We start from the raw sequence: 18,367 nt of genomic DNA, 5'->3' as shown, positions 1-18,367 counted from the left end.
TCAGCAAATCATAATTTGTTCTAATTTTTTTTAAAATGTAACCAAACGCATTTGTTCTGCGCACACATATTGGAGACAGTGAGAACCTGGATGGAGTGAACTCACGAAACATATTGAGTCGGTGGAAAGGTAATGAAGGGCCAGTTTCCATGTCATTAAAACGCAACATGATGGTGTATAAAATATATCGCACATATGGACCATTGATACATTTACATCAAAACAAGGCACTGTGTATAAATACACGAAATAGAACACATTGAGAAATATTAAAGGTGATCATTTAAAAGGTCACCACTAACTAATCAAAAACTCTGAGCCAATCCCGCAAAACATTTTGGGAATTACAGTAACATAATTTTCTGAATACATCACTTGATATTAATGTTGCCAATAATAAATACCCTTTTGAAAAATACGTTCCGTCTCTAGCTAGGGTACTATCAGCAACGCTATAACCCTGTAAAAAGGCCGCAAATACTTTAATTTGACGAACTGTACCACATGGAGTTCACACCGAACTAGTGTTGAGTAAAATCTTTCACAACACCATGTGTGCGCGATCAGGCAGAGTCGATGCTATTTTGACTGGTGTTCACAGTAGGTTAATTTACACCCAGATGGTAAGGCACTCTGATCTAACAAACACGGCACACTCTTTCTCGCATGCTCGCTTTAAATAATCAGATTAGAATCTCACATCTAGTTTATCGTTTCTGCAGATAGCGATAGCTGGAAAAATAAAGCACACTGCTGTCAGACGTGGAGTTGCTTTTGATTTTAAACACACGTTTTACAGGACTCTTAACCGGTCATATGAAATATATTTTGATTAGTGGTGAAATATTCGAAAACTCCAACGTTGCACCGAAATACTGTTATCATCAGTCCAGGCTCAGTTTCCAACACTCTTGCCTTTTGGTCAAGAGGTCCTGCGATCGAGTGTCATTGCCAAGACCCGAGCCTAAAATCCATGCTGTATACCCACTGAGTGTGTGCCAGACTGTTGGAGACTGTGTCTCTTCTGAACGAGACGCTATTCGGAGGCTTGATTGCGCTACCACGGTGCACGATTTTGAAGAAGGATGGAGATTTCCCCCCCCCCACCCCAAACATTAAGCCATCTGCCAACATCACAACTGAATGCGTTTAGTTATTATCACGCGTTCTGGATTGTTAGAACTTTCTGTACCTCATCTAATTGCCCCGTTTCCTACATTACAACACCGAATACATTTGACAATTGTGTGTCTTTGACAGTCAAGCGTTTTGGCATTTCCTGAACCCTAAATGCCGCAATATGAATGCCAGCGATTAATACTTTTTAAAAACAGAAATGGAGGATATTTTCCAGTTTCAGGTGCTAGAATTGAAATATGAATCAAACAATCCAGAATATCAATCAGGTGAAGTTCTGCACATTAAACAAACCATTGCAATATCAATTTGGCTCCATCCCAATGAAAGACGGTTTTATGGTTTTCGATAATGGTTTTCTGGAATACTACTCCAGTCACCAGCAAACCCTGTTATCAGACTGATCGTACTCTGTGTCTCACAGACTCAGTTTCAATAACACACTTCGATTGTGAACTCCAGCCTGCGCTCTGTTCCAGTCACAAATTGAAGGCAAGAGCAAAGATTTCTGACATCTCATTAAATGATCCACCACAAAATGAAAAGTGTACAAAATGCCATTTACATTTCACATCAGCTCAATATGTTCTGTCAGTGAGGACAGGTAACTATATTAATAATGCACATATTCTGTAATGATCATTGTATCATTGGAAAACAGAAGACATTCAAAAACTTACAGATCAAAAGCTGCAGTAGCATTAAGATCAGGCTAGACGGTGACATCGTTGCAGCTGCCAATGGCAACGATAAAATCTGAAGATCGCCCCGATGTTGAGCGGTCGGTTCAGCACCTTTTAACTTTCTGCCTCCTCTGCAAGTTAAGTCTTTGATAACAGAGTGTATACAGATATTCCATTTCAAATAACCAATATGATTTGATAGGTGTAAACCGTGCATTGCAGTCTGGTCAAATGCACCAATGAGAAGTAATGTTACCTTTAATAGATAAAATGTGATCAGGTTCCAACCACCAGCTTGGCCTGGCAGGTCACTGACATTCAACAGTCTGGAATAAAAATGAGTCAACCGTTTTGCATCAGACTACAGGTTGAACCAAGCACAGAAGGAACCCGTTAGATTCGGTTCCTTTGAAATAACTGTGTGATGTAGTCTCACGTACGCACTTTCTCCAACAACCAGGCAAATAGGACTCTCCAAGTGCTCCTTCATTCACCTTCAAAGTGCTCCTCATTATCTGATTTCGTCACTCTGCTAGCTCGTGCTTTGACGATTGTTTGAAAAACCCCTGTTTAAATGAATTTCCTTCATTACTTCTGATTCTTTTAATTTCAATTTACCAACTGTGGTCCCCGATCACTTGTGGGAGCACATAATCCCCTCTACTTTCTCCATCGAAACCTCTCCTCATTCTAATAACTCTGTTGAATCTCCCCTGAGCCTTTCTGTTCCAAGCTGATCAATGCAAATTCCGCCATATAACGGAATTCCATCACCCATGGTGTGTTCCTGCGAAACCACCTCGGTGCCATCTCCAGGGCCTTGATGCCCTCTGGAGAGTGCAGTGTTCAGATGTGTACACAATGTTCCAACTGAAACAGAAAGGTTTACCACGGATTCTTTATATTGCTCTTTATCATAGAATTTACAGTGCAGAAGGAGGCCATTCGGCCCATCGAGTCTGCACCGGCTCTTGGAAAGAGCACCTCCACAATTTCCCCATAACTCAGTAACCCCACCCAACACTAAGGGAAATTTTGGACACTCAGGGGAATTTATCAAGCTCAATCCACCTAACCTGCACATTTTTGGACTGTGGGAGGAACCCCGAGCACCCGGAGGAAACCCACGCACACACGGGGAGGACGTGCAGACTCCACACAGACAGTGACCCAAGCCGGAATCGAACCTGGGACCCTGGAGCTGTGTAACAATTGTGCCAACCACTATGCTACCGTGCTGCCCGTAGTATCAATATGTACAAAACAAATATCTAGGATTTTAAAATCAGCTTCTCTACTTTCCCAGTGACTTTGTGACAGTTATGGGCCTTTCCACACGCAGTTCTGATCTTGAATCCTCTCAAAATACCATTATTTAAATACTGTCACCACATGTGCTTTTTCCACAAGGTGTACCACTTCTCACTCAATCCCATTGAACAGAACGTTGCACCCCTCTGCCTCTAGGGCTGCACGGTTGCACACGGTTCGCACAATTGCTTCCCAGCTCCAGGGTCTCAGGTTCGAACTCCGGCTTTGGTCACTTTCTGTGTGGAGTCTGCACGTCCTCCCCGTGGCTGCGTGGGGTTCCGGGTGATCCGGTTTCCTCCCACAGACCAAAGATCTGCAGTTAGGTGCATTGGCAGTGCTAAATTTCCCTTCGTGTTCAAAATGTTGTGTTGTGTGGAGTTACTGGGTTACGGGGAACGGATGGAGGAGTGGGCTTGGGTGGGATGCTCGTTCCAAGTGCCGGTGCAGACTCGATGGGCCGAAGTCCTTCTTCTGCACTGTAAGCTCTATGATTCTTTCAACAGTATCTCCATGTCCTCCTGAATTATATTCTTAATGCATTCACTAATTGATTCACCGTCACAGTTTGCACCAACCGCATATATCGAAATACTGATTTTCATAGAATTATAGAATTTACAGTGAAAAGGATTGTCAGAGGATGCAAAAGGATATAACTTGGATGGAGTCTTGGGCGAAGAAATGGCAGATGGAGTTTAATCCGGACAAGTGTGAGGTAATGCATTTTGGAAGATCCGATGCAGGTAGTAATTACACAGTAAATGGTAGAACTCTTGCGGGTACTGGCAGGCAGCGAGATCTGGGCGTGAATGTCGTACGATCACTGAAAGTAGCAACCCATGTTGATAACGTGGTCAAGAAGGCATACGGTATGCTGACCTTCATCGGTCGGAGCAATGAATATACAATTGGCAAGTCATTTAGCAGCTGCACAGGACCTTAGTTAGGCCTCTTTTGTAATTTATTGTACAATTCTGGTCGCCACACTTTCAGAAGGATGTGAATGCTTTGGCGATCGCACAGAAGCTGTTTGCTAGGATGTTGCCTGGTATGGAGGGCGTTAGCTATGTGGGGCTAGTTAAACTCGGTCTCTTCTCACTGGAAAGACGGAGATGGAGAGGCGACCCGATAAAGGTCTATTAGATTATTAGCTGCATGGACAGAGTGGATCGTCAGATGCTCTTTCCTCGGTTTGGAGAGTTAAGTGCTAGGGGACATAAGTTTAAATTGCGTGGGGAAAAATGTAGAACTGTTGTGTGAGGCACGTTTAATATAAAGCTGGTGGTAATTCTATGGGACGCGCTGCCTGTGGTGGTGGTGGGAGTAGGTACAATAGCTGAATTTGAAGGGCATCTGGACAAATATATGAATAGCCTGGGAATGGCAGGATACGGACTCCGCAAGTGCAAATTATTTTAGTCTAGCTAGGTATTATTGTCGGCAGAGGCTTGGAGGGCCGAAGGGCCTGTTCCTTTGTTGTATAGTTTTTGTCCTTTGTTCTTCCAGTCCGCTGGCAGCAGAGTAATATCTAAGAAGCATTGAAAGCTTTTTGTCAGAGTGTTGTCGTTATTAATGCATTCCTCTTCTCAGAATGGATTGTCATTATTACAGAATTATCTGTGCCTTGAAGGCCTACCATTTCTCACAATTTTTTCCATAACTGACAATGCCTCACTTTGTGTTGGAAATTGACGTCTTTAACTTTATTTTTCCCTGCCTCATTTCTTTATACCTATTTATATTATGCTTTCGAGGCTTAGATTTCTTCCTTCGAAACATTTGTCCTATTTAATATCCAGGAAGTACTTGGAAAACTGATTAATATCTCTGAGCTGTAACCATATTTATTTGAAAAATTCTAGTCTCCACAATTGAGGAATTATTCACCCTTCTTGCCTTTTACTGTCGTCAGTACTAATCTAAATTCAGTCCTTTGAAAACCCTGAGATTGCTGCTTTATTATTTAGACATTTTTATGACGTTTTCCGAAAGATTAACTTCATAATCTGTAAACCGCTGTTTCGGAATCTACAATAAACTTCATGCTATTTAACATATCCTTTTCCCACAGTTTATCCATTGGATGTAGTTGTTGAATCCTCTGGTTTATCGTTCCTCATTTCAATATTGAAATGATTTTCAGAGTAACTTCACAGAGGGGAGTTTTCGAAGTAGCTTCATTACTGTGTTTATGTAAGCCTACTTGTGACAATACATATTATGATTATCACTGTCCCTGATCAATGCTGTCTCCTATTTTCTCATTTTCCCTTCGCTATCCTTTCAGAATATATTACAGACAGAAAGATTCGACTTTTATTACTTCCCAAGTTGAAGAAAGATGTAATGACCATTTTTTCTGAAATTTATGTGACAACATCCGCGTGTGACTGGTAAATCTGATTTGGAGCATTCTTCAATTCCATATCATAGAAAATGGTCTGGGATTTTTGTCATTTACTTGCTCTTGGCATTGTCCTTTCCCCCGTTGCAGATTGTTTCCGCTGTGACTAGCTTCTGGAGTCCCAACCCTGTCAGACGTTTTGAACTCTCCAACAACGCTAGCTATTGTCCCCGCCTATACATTGGCCCCAGCCCTGTTCTGGTAGAACCTGTGTGGTGTATCCACAATCCCCTTGTCACACATCTTGCTTCATGTTCCAGGAATCGGATGCCATCCCTCCTCCATCCCTTCTTCTACCAGGCATTCTCTTACACTTTCTTCCTGTTTCAGCAGCCAAAAGCACATGGATCTAGGGGAAATCTGGAGATCATCACGTTGGTCTCTCTCACTCTCCTTTTATATTTATTTTGGGTCCTCAAACTCTGCTAGTCTGACCTGATCTATTCCCTACCCACGTCACTAGATTGTCTCTCAACCATGTCTTCCGTATTTTCCCATTTCCTTCTTGGCTGCAGAAATGGCTTCAATCCGCTGGGAAATCGGAGGCGTTTTAACTGTGCATGTCCCTGCCGGTGCAGTCGAACGCGGCACAGTGCCTCGGCATTGTTCCGATTGCAATTCCTCGAATTATCATCGACCTTATTGAAACTTAATACTGAAAACCAGTTATAAACTATTATTATAGAGACTGACATGGATTTAAAGTCATACATAGAATGAAACTCACTTTCAAACAATAGTTCCATATTCCAAATATAAATAAAGAATCCGAGCCACCGGCACAGTGACTCATTTTCTCAATATGAAACATATCCTCCAAGAATGTTGATTCCCACAGTCGTCCGAATTACACTTTCACACATCCTGACTCTTGGAATGACTCTTGCATCCTCTCATACCTCCTTCCCTTCCATTCAAATAATGCTCGCTGCTGCAATCATATACCTTCCTTTGCCTCAACTCTGAATGAGTTTGCGTGGTGCAAGCACCATGGTTGCCGGGGACCTCGACGTATCCGGATCATTGCACACATTTCTGGTATAACACCTTCCGATCCCGCTGCTAATTATAATATGCTTTCGCTCCTCATTAATATCCACGCCACCAGACAAGGAATGAGGTTCTGCCACTTCCAACGCACGTTCGCTCCTGCACTTCCTTTACAGAATTTCGACGGTCAAATTCCCGACACATACTCTTGACACAATTCGGTATCATTTCGTTGCTGAGGGTCACCACCAGGTCCACAGACAAGGCCCTAACTTTCAGTCACATTCTCCTATCATCCTCTTCCCCTCTCCCACCCTATCCTATGTCTCTCGCTCCCCAGCGCTGTTTCAGTTAAACTCAGGTGAAGTAAGGGGAGCTGCGCCTCATCATCATATCAGACAGATCCTTAATTTTCGAATTCAACCGAGTTCAAAAAAATCAGGTCCTGACAACTGCTCCCATGTTATTTCTTTCAGTGTGCGCTGGTAATACTTCGGTCCATCGTTTAATTACTCCTGACTCCCATCCGATCACAAAGTTTCTCTTTAGTTCTAACAGACCCTGTCTCCTTACCCTCATTCCTCCTGCCTATGGTCTGAATTACACACCGCGGGACCATTTTCCCCTCGCCAATGATCAAGGATCTGAACCGCAAATCCCTTTCTCTTCGACAAATGCTGTCTGTTCTGCAAAGTAGCAAAGGCATTATCAACTAATACTTCAAGTTGCAGTATTTGCGTAGTTTAGCACTTTACGGAGATGAATGGACAAATCAAGAGGTGGGGTGCAAATGCTGTCAAATAAAATTATAGGAAAAATGTGTAAAGTATTGTGAAGAGGTTGGAAGCTGGGATTATGATGAGATTAGGAAAGTGGCCTGCTTTTTGGCAGACTTGGTAACTGCTGCTTTGATGTTGAGGACAGTCACCTTGGATACCATGAGCAACATTACTGAGTCGCAAATTTTTCTTCATTGTCCATTGCAGCCGGCAGACTATCTGAACGGTGGCTGTCAGAAGTGCTGTAGAATTGCACAACATACACGTCTCTTTCCCGGGCAGCTTGCCAACCCACGTGAAACGTGAGCACTCAGTGAGAAGCAAGTCGCATAAATACGCTCACTGCTCATCTGAAGTTCAGAAATGTCGCCATCGTTGACACGCAGAAAGATTGATGTGGTCGATTTTTACATCCAGGAGCACGGTTTATAGGAGGCTATCGCTTGAAATCAAGAAGACTCCCATAAATTCCAATATATGTGAAAATCGGCTCGCTGCCTGCAGCGCCTCAGAACAGTCTCTGCGAGTGTTGTTCTGTTGAACTAACAGGAAACACCTGCCGCGGTGGGGATTTCCATGTTCTTGTTTTGATGGCAGCTCACTGCAGTAGTAGCTTAATGTTGCTCGGCATTTCAACTACTAATCCTATTAATCTTCTGCTTGTTATTGAAAATATGGAAAGATGTGTGATTTGAAACATTGAAGTCTGGCAATATCTGGTCTTAGAGAAACATGAGAGGATACAGGGAAAGATCCCACAAAGGGTTAACAGCAGCTGCAAAGAGCAGGATTGTAAAATGCAGATATCCTTGGTCAAGCAAACACACAGGATTTTGAATGAAGCCAAAAATAATGGCTCACACCTTCACTGAAAATAACTATCTTAGTAAGCTTTTGAAAAAGCATGGATGCTAGTTTCAGTTAACTAGGTGATAAATGTACACCTTTGAAGTTATAACCAAGTGGATTTTTAGCATACAGCGAAAAGCAATGTTTGGCACCTTCGTTGAAATTAACTACCTGAGTAAGCAGCTGGAAAAGAAAGGATGAGGTTCAGTTGAAATTGGTGACAATTCTAGGTGTGAAATTTTGCTAATACCAGGTAAATTAAAGAAAATTGGAGACTATCAGTCTCCGAGAAACATAATTTAAAGCTAAAATCAAAGCCAAAATTATGAGCTGAGGCCACAATTGGAAGATAAAACTATGGAAATGACAGAAACCAAGCCAAAATCCACACCTCTTGGAACCAAAGCATTTTTGATTTTTTTGGCATAGAATGTACAGTGCAGAAGGAGGCCATTCGGCCCATCGAGTCTGCACCGCCTCTTTTAAAGAGCACCCGACCCAAGGTCCACACCTCCACCCTATCCCCATAACCCAGTAATCCCACTTAATCCCCATAAACCAGTAAACCCACCCAACACTAAGTGTAATTTTGGACACTATGGGCAATTTAGCATGGCCAATCCACCAAACCCGCACATCTTTGGACTGTGGGAGAAAACCGGAAAACCCGAAGGAAGCCCACGCACACAGGGGGACAATGTGCAGACTCCGCACAGACAGTGACCCAAGCCGGGAATCGAACCTGGGACCCTGGAGCTGTGAAGCAATTGTGCTATCCACAATGCTACCGTGCTACCCTTCACAATATCACAAAGGAACTTTGAACATCACCAAGGAAACAATGTAATCAGAGACCTGAGGGGTGAGGTGACGTTAAAATCAATACTTAGTTGTATTAGAATGTTTAGATCAAAGTTACTTTTTACAATCAATGTGAAAAAAGTACTTTACACTGAAGTCATAAAAACATAATAACTGTTAGAAAGAGAATATAAACCTAGAGAAGAGAACAGGAACTAACAGAACTCAGAGAGAAGCAGAGAGGCGGAGAAGCAGAGAAGGAACAAACAGCCCAGAGTCAGATTACAGTCAGCTCGGCCATGGGAAAGGGACAGGGCAGGGCAGCCGAGCTAAAACAGCTAATACATCTAAGGAAGACTAGAATTTAAGGAGTAGGCCGAGTCAGTTCAGAGTCAGCTCAGAGACAGCCAGCAGAGACAGCTCTCATGGCTCGGTACATGGGAAAGATAGGACATAGCAACCGAGCAGAACAATGAATACATCGAAAGAAGACAAGATTTTAAAAAAGAAAATTGATTGTCAAGTTGGGCCTGAACGTCCCTTCAACCAACCAGAAGGATCCAGAGGCAAGATCTTTTTCCTTTCTGCAGAGAAATAAATTGCAGCTTTTAAAAGAAAACATGTAATAATAAAATAACTTAATTTAACCTGAAATAGTGGTTATTCCAAAGTCTACGTTACCTATTTAGCAATGCGGGACCCAGGATCGAAGCGGTAAGTAGATGAAATCTTCGGTGAAGGCATGGGTCATACCGGGGGCTAACTTGAAAATATTGTTTGACCTTAATAGCACCCACTGAAGCCTGCATCGGAGTCGGGGAGTGAGAATCCCTGTTCACCATTTAGAATGTCGGCGCTTTTTGGTATAGGGGGACTTCTAAGAATAGTGGTGAGTTTTCAACAACAGCTCCAAGGAGAACAAGCCCAGTTTCTCCAACCTTTCCTCGTATCGAAAATTCCTCATTCTCGTAAATATCCTCTGCACTCTCTCCAGAATTTTAACATCTTTCCTTAAATAATGTGCCCAGAACTGAACACAATACTCCAAATGTGGTCTGACCAATGATTTATGGAGATGTAGCATCATCTCCTTGCATTCACACTCTATGCCTCTATTTATGAACCCAAGGATTGTAAACCCTTCTTAACAACTGTTTCAACTTGCCTGGCCACCTTCAGTGCATTTGAACGCTGAGGTCCCTCTGCTTCTGTACTCCCCTCGATAATAATAATAATCGTTTATTGGCTCAAGTAGGCTTCAATTAAGTTACTGTGAAAAGCCCCTAGTTGCCAAATTTGTAGCATTGAGCCTATATTGTCTCCCCGTGTTTCTTCCACCAAAACGCATTACCTCACATTTCGCTGCATTGATATTTATCTGCCAGGCGTCTTCCCATTTGGCCAACGTGTCAATTTTTGAAGTCGCTCAGCATCATCCTCACAATTCTCCCTAGCTGAGTATCATTTGCAAATTAGAGATTTTACCCACAACATCCACTTCTAAATCATTTTAAATAAATCAGGAAAAGCACGGGTCCCAAACCTGAGCCCTGGGGAATGCCACTTTCAACTCGTATCCTGTCTGAAAAATGTCCATCTATACCTACCCTCCGTCTTCTTTTTCTGAGCCAACTTCCAATCTATGCTTCCAAGGACCCATCAATCCCAAACATTTTAATTTGTTAACCAACCTGTGATTTGTCACTGTATCAAACGCGTTCTGAATGTCCAAAAATACAGCACCCACGGCACTACATTCATGCATTGCCTGTGAACTCGTGAAATAACTCATTTAAATGTCAGAAGTGACTTGCCCTTGGCAAAGCCATGTTGAGCGTCTAGTATCAAGTTATTTTTCTCTCAGTGTATATTTATCCATTCCCATATTATGGCCTCCGTCAGCGTTCCCACTATTGATCCCAGTCTGAAAGGTCTGCAGGTTCCTGGGATATCCATTGCAATTTTCATAACGAAAGGCGTCATATTTGCATTCTTCCAGTACCCCTATTCGAATCCTGTGCACAGAGAGGCCTTGAAAATTGGTAATGATAGAAGCAAAGTACTCATTCAGTACCACTGCCATACCTTCCGCTTCAGTAAGCAGGTTACCCAGGTTACCCTGCTTGGACCTTATGGCCCCCACTCTATCCACCTCCTGGTCTGTACAAACTCACTCCCTCCACCTCCTGGTCTGTACAACCTCCCACCCTCCACCTCCTGGTCTGTACAAACTCCCTCCCTTCACCTCCGGGTCTGTACAGCCTCACTTCCTTCCTCCACCTCCTGGTCTGAACAAACTCCCTCCCTCCACCTCCTGGTCTGCACAAACTCCCTCCCTCCACCTCCTGGTCTGTACACACTCACTCCCTCCCCCCACCTCCTGGTCTGTACAAACTCACTCCCTCCACTTCCTGGTCTGTACAAACTCTCTCCCTCCCTCCACCTCCTGGTCTGCACAAACTCACTGCCTCCACCTCCTGGTCTGCACAAACTCACACCCTCCACCTCCTGGTCTGTACAAACTCCCTCCCTCCACCTCCTGGACGGTACAAACTCACTCCCGCCACCTCCTGGTCTGTACAACCTCACTCCCTCCACCTCCTGGTCTGTACAAACTCACTCCCTCCACCTCCTGGTCTGTAAAACCTCCCACCCTCCACCTCCAGGTCTGTACAAACTCCCTCCCTCCACCTCCGGGTCTGTACAGCCTCACTCCCTCCCTCCACCTCCTGGTCTGAACAAACTCCCTCCCTCCACCTCCTGGTCTGCACAAACTCCCTCCCTCCAACTCCTGGTCTGTACACACTCACACCCACCTCCTGGTCTGTACAAACTCACTCCCTCCCTATACCTCCTGGTCTGTACAAACTCACTCCCTCCCCCCACCTCCTGGTCTGTACAAACTCACTCCCTCCCTACACCTCCTGGTCTGAACAAACTCACTCCCTCCACCTCCTGGTCTGTACAAACTCCCTCCCTCCCTCCAGCTCCTGGTCTGCACAAACTCACTGTCTCCACCTCCTGGTCTGCACAAACTCACACCCTTCAACTCCTGGTCTGTACAAACTCCCTCCCTCCACCTCCTGGTCGGTACAAACTCACTCCCTCCACCTCCTGGTCTGTACAACCTCACTCCCTCCAACTCCTGGTCTGTACAAACTCCCTCCCTCCACCTCCGGGTCTGTACAGCCTCACTCCCTCCCTCCACCTCCTGGTCTGAACACATTTCCTCCCTCCACCTCCTGGTCTGCACAAACTCCCTCCCTCCACCTCCTGGTCTGTACACACTCACTCCCTCCCCCCACCTCCGGGTCTGTACAAACTCAGTCACTCCCTACACCTCCTGGTCTGTACAAACTCACTCCCTCCCCCCACCTCCTGGTCTGTACAAACTCACTCCCTCCCTACACCTCCTGGTCTGTACAAACTCACTCCCTCCACCTCCTGGTCTGTACAAACTCCGTCCCTCCCTCCACCTCCTGGTCTGCACAAACTCACTGCCTCCAACTCCTGGTCTGCACAAACTCACACCCTCCACCTCCTGGTCTGCACAAACTCCCTCCCTCCACCTCCTGGACGGTACAAACTCACTCCCTCCACCGCCTGGTCTGGACAACCTCACTCCCTCCACCTCCTGGTCTGTACAAACTCACTCCCTCCACATCCTGGTCTGTACAACCTCCCACCCTCCACCTCCTGGTCTGTACAAACTCCCTCCCTCCACCTCCGGGTCTGTACAGCCTCACTCCCTCCCTCCACCTCCTGGTCTGAACAAACTCCCTCCCTCCACCTCCTGGTCTGAACAAACTCCCTCCCTCCACCTCCTGGGCTGCACAAACTCCCTCCCTCCACCTCCTGGTCTGTACACACTCACTCCCTCCCCCCACCTCCTGGTCTGTACAAACTCACTCCCTCCCTACACCTCCTGGTCTGTACAAACTCACTCCCTCCCCCCACCTCCTGGTCTGTGCAAACTCACTCCCTCCCTACACCTCCTAGTCTGTACAAACTCCCTCCCTCCACCTCCTGGTCTGGACAAACTCCCTCCCTCCCTCCAGCTCCTGGTCTGCACAAACTCACTGCCTCCACCTCCTGGTCTGCACAAACTCACACCCTCCACCTCCTGGTCTGTACAAACTCCCTCCCTCCACCTCCTGGTCGGTACAAACTCACTCCCTCCACCTCCTGGTCTGTACAACCTCACTCCCTCCACCTCCTGGTCTGTACAAACTCACTCCCTCCACCTCCTGGTCTGTACAAACTCCCTCCCTCCTCCTCCTGGTCTGTACAAACTGAGTCCCTCCACCTCCTGGTCTGTACAACCTCACTCCCTCCACCTCCTGGTCTGTACAAACTCACTCCCTCCACCTTCTGGTCTGTACAAACTCACTCCCTCCACCTCCGGGTCTGTACAATCTCACTCCCTCCACCTCCTGGTCTGTACAAACTCCGTCCCTCCACCTCCTGGTCTGTACAAACTCCCTCCCTCCATCTCCTGGTCTGTAAAAACTCAACCCCTGCACATCCTGGTCTGTACAAACTCACTCCCTCCACCTCCTGGTCTGCACAAACTCCCTCCCTCCACCTCCTGTTCTGCACAAACTCCCTCCCTCCACCTCCTGGCCTGTACATACTCACTTCCTCCGTTCTCCTCCTGGTCTGTACAAACTCACTCCCTCCATCTCCTGGTCTGTACAAACTCCCTCCCTCCCTCCACCTCCTGGTCTGCACAAACTCACTGCCTCCACCTCCTGGTCTGCACAAACTCACACCCTCCACCTCCTGGTCTGTCCAAACTCCCTCCCTCCACCTCCTGGACGGTACAAACTCACTCCCTCCACCTCCTGGTCTGTACAACCTCACTCCCTCCACCTCCTGGTCTGTACAAACTCACTCCCTCCACCTCCTGGTCTGTACAAACCCACACCCTCCACCTCCTGGTCTGTAAAAACTCACACCCTCCACCTCCTGGTCTGGAGAAACTCACTCCCTCCACCTCCTGGTCAGCACAAACTTCCTCCCTCCCTACACATGCTGGTCTGTACAAACTCACTCCCTCCACCTCCTGGACTGTACAAACTCACTCTCTCCACCTCCTGGTCTGAACAAACTCACTCCCTCCACCTCCTGGTCTGTCCAAACTCCCTCCTCCACCTCCTGGTCTGTACAAACTCATCCCTTCACCTCCTGGTCTGTACAAACACACTCCCTCCACCTCCTGGTCTTACAAAATCCCTCCCTCCACCTCCTGGTCTGTACAAACGCACCCCCTCCACCTCCTGGTCTGTACAAACTACCTCCCTCCCTCCACCTCCTGGTCTGTACAAACTCACTCCCTCCACTTCCTGGTCTGTACAAACTCACTCCCTCCCTCCAGCGAGCGAGGGACACACAGAGAGAGCGAGGGACACACAGAGAGCGAAGGACGCACAGAGACCAAGGATCGCAGAGAGAGCGAGGGACGCACAAAGAGCGAGGGATGCACAGAGAGCGAGGGACACAAAGGGAGCGAGGGACGCACAGAGAGCGAGGGACGCACAGAGAGCGAAGGACAGAGAGAGCGAAGGACGCACAGAGAGCGATGGCCACACAGAGAGCGATGGACACACAGAGAGCGAGGGGCACACAGAGAGCGAGGGACACACAGAGAGCGAGGGGCACACAGAGAGCGAGGGACACACAGAGATCGAGGGACACCCAGAGAGCGAGGGAAACAGAGAGAGCGAGGGACACACAGAGAGCGAGGGACACACAGAGAGCGAGGGACGCACAAAGAGCGAGGGACACACAGAGAGCGAGGGACACACAGAGAGCGAGGGTCGCACAGAGAACGAGGGACAAACAGAGTGCGAGGGACGCACAGAGAGCGAGGGACACACAGAGAGCGAGGGACACACAGAGTGCGCGGGGCACACAGAGAGCGAGGGACACAAAGAGACCGGGGGACGCACAGAGCAAGGGACGCACAGAGAGCGGGGAGACGCACAGAGAGAGAGGGGCCCACAGAGAGCGAGGAACACACAGAGAGCGAGGGACACGGAGAGAGCGAGGGACACACAGAGAGCGAGGGACACACAGAGAGCGAGGGGCACACAGAGTCGAGGGGCACACAGAGAGCGAGGGGCACACAGAGAGCGAGGGACACACAGAGATCGAGGAACACACAGAGAGCGAGGGCACACAGAGATCGAGGGACACACAGAGAGCGAGGGGCACACAGAGAGCGATGGTCGCACAGAGAGCGAGGAACACACAGAGAGCGAGGGTCACACAGAGAGCGAGGGGCACACAGAGAGCGAGTGACACACAGAGATCGAGGGACACACAGAGAGCGAGTGACACACACAGAGAGATATGGACACACAGAGAGCGAGGGACACACAGAGAGCGAGGGACACACAGAGAGCGAGGGACACAGAGAGCGAGGGACACTCAGAGAGCGAGGGACACACAGAGAGCGTGGGACACACAGAGAGCCAGGGACACACAGAGACTGAGGGACACACAGAGAGCGAGGGACGCACAGAGAGCGAGGGACACACAGAGCGAGGGACGCACAGTGCGCGGGACACAGAGAGCGAGGGACACAGAGAGCGAGAGACACATACAGCGACGCACACAGAGAGCGAGGGACACAGAGAGCGAGGGACGCACAGAGAGCGAGTGACACACAGAGAGCGAGGGAGACACAGAGAGGGAGGGATACACAGAGAGCGAGGGACACAGAGAGCGAGGGGTGCACAGAGAGCGAGGGACACACACACAGAGCGAGGGACACACAGAGAGCGAGGGACACACAGAGAGCGAGGGACACACAGAGAGTGAGGGACACACAGAGAGCGAGGGTCACAGAGAGCGAGGGGTGCACAGAGTGCGAGGGACACACGCAGAGAGCGAGGGACACACAGAGCGCTAGGGACGTACAAGGAGCAAGGGACACACACAGAGTGCGAGCGACACACACAGAGAGATATGGACACACAGAGAGCGAGGGACACACAGAGAGCGAGGGACACACAGAGAGCGAGGGACACAGAGAGCGAGGGGTGCACAGAGAGCGAGGGATACACACAGAGCGAGGGACACAGAGAGAGCGAGGAACACACAGAGAGCGAGGGACACACAGAGAGCGAGGGACACACAAAGAGCGAGGGACGCACAGAGAGCGAGGGACGCACAGAGATCGAGGGACGCACAGAAGGAGGGACACACAGAGAGCGAGGGACGCAGCGAGAGCGAGGGGCGCACAGAGAGCGAGGGACACACAGAGAGCGAGGGACACAGAGAGAGCGAGGGACACACAGAGAGCGAAGGACACACTGAGAGCGAGGGACACACAGAGAGCGAGGGGCACACAGAGATCGAGGGACACACAGAGAGCGAGGGACGGACAGAGAGTGAGGGGTACACAGAGAGTGAGGGGTACACAGAGAGCGAGGGACACAGCGAGAGCGAGGGCCACAGCGAGACCGAGGGGCACACAGCGAGAGCGAGGGACACAGCGAGAGCGACGAAACAGCAAGAGCGAGGGACACAGCGAGAGCGAGGGACACAGCGAGAGAAGGAGAGAGAGAGATAGAGTGATAGAAAGTGAGAGAGATGTACACAGTGAGAGAGAGTGGGACAAAGAGAGAGAGGGTTAGAGGTAGAGGGACAGCGAGAGAGGGGGACAGAGAGAGGGGGATACATTAAGGGAGAGAGCGAGAGAGAAAGTGACGCAGAGAGAAAGAGGTAGACGGTGAAAGAGAGGGATAGAGTGAGAGGACACTTTGAGAGCAACAGGGACACAGTGGGAGAGAGGGACAGAGAGAGGTGGGCACACGGAGAGAGTGAGGGACACACACAGAGAAAGAGGTACACAGCGGGTCAGGATCTGAGGTTTCGGGGACGTGAGTGGGTCAGGATGTGAGGATTAGGGCACATGAGGGTGTGATGGTGTGAGGGAGCCAGGACGTGAGGCAGTCAGGACATTAGGGTTATCAAACTGACCGTTTTCATTCAATCCAAATTGTTTCTTTATAAATTCTAATCTCAGGAATTGACATCAGAAGATTTCAGTGAAAAGTCTGCCTGTGAACAACAAGTAAAATATGAAGTGAAACTTTGCAATGAGCTTTGTTTGTCTGGCCAGGAATCTTCTCTCAAAATGGAGGCAGAAATGAAGTTGTGTTTAACTCACATTCTGTGATTTCTTGCTGGTTTTTACTCATTCTATGGAAAGCCTTCCTAAGGCGACAGACGAATGGTCATTCCCAACATGTCAGAAATTCAGAGGGAATCAAATGTCAAACAAAGACAGAAATAAGGACAGGACATTGCTGAATCTGTTGTTACCTGCTGAATTAACATAACCATAGACAGGACAAGTGTTCCCTGTGCAGACACAGGAAACATACCGAGGGGGACATTCCTGACAGAAAGTCGGGGGTGGGGACTACACACAGGTCACTGAGGAGATCTCAGTCCAAACTGTTTCTAATCATTTCCCAATACTATTTTAAATTATGATTCAATCCTATTGGGAGGGGAATGAGTGAAAGAGAGATATGGCAGATGCAGTATAACATGGATAAATGTGAGGTTATGCACTTGGGTAGAAAAAATAAGAACGTCCCTGTCTAATAATTACATTTAATCCCATTTTTCCGGCCTGCTCAGTTAACAACACTGGTGTGAAAAGGCCAAGGGTTAGCTGAAGTCATATTCTCTGTGTGGGGGGCTGAGCAGCAAGGAGATCAGCATCTGTTGTCACTCATTTACATGTCAATAGAGAGCTGTCCTCTGAGACAGACATTCCACACATGGCAGAGACTAGGGGTGGAGTCTGTTCACAGCTCACTGAGGATATATCTGTGTCTGAGGGACTTCAGTTCTCAAACCAAATACCCACGACACTGAAAACATTACCCCTCTGCTTCAGTGTGTGTGTGTGTGTGTGTGTCGCTGGGTGTGTCAATCTGTCTGTTTTGAGCTGTGCATTTTGGGTGTTGACATGTTGCTGATTGGTTCGAGATTGGAAATGTTGGACTCCTGTTGTGCTGTTTTGTATATTTTTTTTAAATGCCCCTATTATTGTCGTTATAACCAATTTTATCTCCTTTTTTTCTCCAGAGGCATTTTTATTTGGAAAACTGGAAGGAGGTCGGGAATCCCGTGAGGAGGACGAGGGAGTGTGAATTCTTCCCGAGGGAGCGCTGCTGTTCCGCAGGCTTCACCCAGGTTATTACCCGGACTGAGGTTTAATTTTAATATTGGAGGGATCAAAGAGAGTGAGGGAGGGAGACATAAATATGTATAACAGGGACAGAGAGACAGCGAGAAACACAAGAGAAGGGGATTTTCACAGTAACTTCATTGCAGTATTAATGTAAGCCTAATTGTGACAAAAAGATTTTGAGTATTAATTGTCTCTC

At 47.7% G+C, this 18,367-nt stretch overlaps 1 long non-coding RNA gene across 1 annotated transcript in view; it reads left to right on the top strand.

Annotated features, from left to right (window-relative positions):
* LOC140399564 (uncharacterized) overlaps positions 1–18,142 on the top strand; it is a 277,771-nt gene extending 259,629 nt beyond the window's left edge. The window contains exon 3 of the long non-coding RNA XR_011937720.1: positions 18,066–18,142. This is a non-coding gene — a long non-coding RNA (uncharacterized lncRNA). The remainder of the gene's footprint in view (positions 1–18,065) is intronic.
* Positions 18,143–18,367: the final 225 nt, after the last annotated feature.

The sequence above is a fragment of the Scyliorhinus torazame genome, chromosome 23 (assembly GCF_047496885.1).
Source record: "Scyliorhinus torazame isolate Kashiwa2021f chromosome 23, sScyTor2.1, whole genome shotgun sequence".
Classification (NCBI taxonomy): Eukaryota; Metazoa; Chordata; class Chondrichthyes; order Carcharhiniformes; family Scyliorhinidae; genus Scyliorhinus; species Scyliorhinus torazame.
This window is presented reverse-complemented; position numbering and strand designations above follow the sequence as displayed.